This window comes from Diachasma alloeum, unplaced genomic scaffold (genome assembly GCF_001412515.2).
Source record: "Diachasma alloeum isolate Michigan unplaced genomic scaffold, Dall2.0 Dall_scaffold_78917, whole genome shotgun sequence".
Classification (NCBI taxonomy): Eukaryota; Metazoa; Arthropoda; class Insecta; order Hymenoptera; family Braconidae; genus Diachasma; species Diachasma alloeum.
Genome location: NW_021683652.1, coordinates 71966 through 75427, shown reverse-complemented (window position 1 = coordinate 75427; position 3462 = coordinate 71966).

Below are 3462 nucleotides of genomic sequence, written 5' to 3'. Positions count from 1 at the left end.
TCTGAATCCCGCAGACGCGCTTGGAAAAATACCTCACAACTTTTTGGCGCCCAACGTGGGGCCTTCGGGCAAATCCACGGGATAAAAATTGATTCATTTTTTTTGTTTCTTTCAATAATTGAAAATTATTCGGTTTCACTTTATCTGAAATTTTATTTCGGAAAATTAAATTCTATTAAATTCACGCCTATTCGAATTGAAATTTCTCGTGATTTAATTTCATGGGGTGAGTTATTCACGTTGAATTAAATTATTTGAGGATTAAGATTCCTCAGCCTCGAGTGTAACACTCGTCTTTGTATTCGGGTGTATCGACCCATTTTATTTCGCCTCTATTTTCGGGCTTGTTTACTTCGCGCTGGAATGTCGTGCGGAGAATCGAGCAAACACTGAACGCTCGGTATCGGAACTCTCTCTCGCACAATTTGTACGGGCCGCTCTCGCTTCACGCGTTCAGTGGGACTGGTGAGAATAGTGGGGAGTATAGTTCGCGCCGTATCAGCTGTTCGAGTGCTTATGCACTCTCGGGCTTCACGGGTACTCACGCGGAGTCATTGACCTCTGGTCATATTAGTCCCGCCGGATGGAATACTGCCCATATTTCTTTCCATCATTCTTTCGTGTAAGAAGTTAGTTCCTGCAAATCTTGTTTCTCGGCTAGGTTCCTCTTCAATTTTTTTTTCTTTTCTTNTTCGGCTAGGTTCCTCTTCAATTTTTTTTCCTTTTCTTTTTGCAAAAATCATTTTTTTTGTTTTTGCAAAAATTATTATTTCAAAATTATTATAATTTTAAAAATTATTTTCCATTTTGCGAAAATTATTTTTTTTAGATTTTTTTTCCTTGGTTTTGCAAGGATTGTTTTTTTTTGCTTTTGCAAATTATTTCAATCCGAAGACTGAATTAATTTTCTTCCTCGTTAAGTTCAGACTTGAATTCAGATTTTGTTCGAATTTATTTCGGGTATTGAATTGTTTTTTTCTTGCTTTTGCAAGATTATTATTTTTGTTTTCCCGTTGCAAGGGCTAGTTACAGTGATTTGGCTCCGGATAACCAAGCTTAGATTTATTGGGGAATGAAGCCCTCCCATTGTATACTTCGGTTGTTAGCGCTAATCTAAAAATTTTCGTCCATTCGAGGATTAACAACTTGAATAACCATGGATGAACGTACGAAAGTGACGCGTTACCTCCGTTCCATGGACATCACGCGTCTTCGCGCGTTCCTGCCATCCGTCGGCGGTAGTCCAGTAGGATCATATGACGTGTTAGTCGACAGAGCGCTGCGCGCATTATTTCGCATGAAGTACGATGGAGTACCATGGTCGCTGGCCGACGATTATATTGAGGGATTGAGTGATCTCAATCTCGACGAATTCGACTTCGAGGGTGCCAATTCCGCGGGGCCGGACTCGGTTCGTAATGAAGAGCTCCAGCAGCCCTTACCAGATCTCTCGCGCATTGACCCCGCGATTCTTCAGCACGGGGTCGCACGATCCTCAGTGTAACCTACGTCGACTATGACCACTGTCACGTCAGCCGCTGCGGACAGTGTCTTATACAACATATCGTCCATGTTTGAAAACGGGAGCCGTAGCTCACGCCCACCGGGGATCCCTCAACACACCAGCTCACCTCAAAATATTAGGGGGTTTGTGGCAGGTGATTTATCCCAATCTTCGGTTTAGCAGACTCTGAACCAAACTCCAAGAGATACCCGCGGTTCGTACTATCGGAACCAAGGGTATCCAGATCCAGTCCTCCCGGAAGTACCAACTAATACCCCGGGGAGAGACACCTCTAGATCCCAAGCACCACCCCCGAGAATGNGCTCGCGGGAGTCCTCTCCCGCACTTGTACAGAATCCTACGCTAATTCGCGTATGGACGAGTAAAAGATCACACTTAATTATGATTTGAAAATATAATTTTTTTTTGTGTTTTGTAAACAATTGCATATTGTTGAGTANCAAGGCCTACTATTTCAACCCCTAGTCATTCTCAGGCACCTACGATGCCAGCTGGACTTGACCCGCATGTATCTTCCCCAATCGCAGGTTTTTGGATGAATGGCCAATTCTATCCAAGTCCTATTGCCTCAGATGCCCGACTAGATCATCCGTCTCCTGGCCGACAAGGCAAACGTTATAACGCGGCCATGTTTGATCGAGTCTTGGGTTGGAAACTGAGCTTCTCAGGATTGCCGCATGAGAGTATCGACGAGTTTATTCGTCAGTTGAGAGTGCGTCAGGAAACCTGTGGTATTCCTGACGATGAATTATTTCAAGTTCTGCCCACAATCCTTAAAGGGGTCGCATGTAATTGGTGGGAAGACCGCCGCGATCGCTTCAGAACTTTTGAACAATTACGTTCCGCGCTTCTGATTCGCTTCTCTAGCCCTATTGATACGCGTTGTCGAGCTATTGTCGACATCGTGAACAGGACGCAGGGGCCTCTCGAACGCGGGGCAGATTATTTGGACGCAGTTCGTTTCATGTGGCGCTTATCGAATAATACAAATTTCTCGGAAGCAGCTCGTTTTGACATCGCGTACAACCATTTACGGCCGGAGTACCATCCGATGATTCACCGCAATGATTTCACGACTTTTGACGAACTGGAAAATCTCGTGCTAGATTTCGNTCGGAGTATCATCCGATGATTCACCGAAATGATTTCACGACTTTTGACGAACTGGAAAATCTCGTGCTAGATTTCGACTGGAGGCACAGTCGCACTCCGCTGAAACCTCCTCCAGACGCGCATGAGACCATTTACCCGCATTGCGCGTATGTTCCATCGCGCTACGCGAAAAAAGGGGGTAAAGCAGTTGTGGAACAGATCAATGAGGTCAGTGGGGCAACCGGGCCTCAGAAGCCCGCAAAAGTAAATTCAGATGCGAACAAATCCGAGCAGAAAAGTCAGTCTCGGAGGCCTTCCACTCAAAAAGCCCCTGCTGCTACTCAAGCTGCCGCGATTCAGCCTCCTGCTTCACCAGCACGGTCCTACTCAGCAGCGACAAAAGCTGCAAAGCCCAAAATTAGTTTTTCAGCTACCGGACGGACGTCCCCAGCTAAAACCTCGCAGGCTGGCACACCACCAGCGACGTCGACATCATCTAAGTCGACGGATTTCTGCCATAATTGCCTGAAGAACGGTCACAAACGCGCGAACTGTAAGCAGCCGCAGACCGAAATATTTTGCTATGTGTGTGGGACAAGGGGTGTCAAATCACCCGATTGTAAAAATCACCCACCAAAACAAACGGCGGGGGAAAACGCAAAGAGAGCGCAGCAATAAAGGGTCCCGCGCTGTCTCCCAAGGTTTCAAGGACCCAACCTACTCCTAAACCGCGCGTTTCAGACCGTCAATCCCCTAAACCGACTTTGGCTATGTCCCAGGATAAGATTTCTGAGAACGAGACGGATTTTTCGACTATCACGGTTCATAATAACCGTGGAACGCGG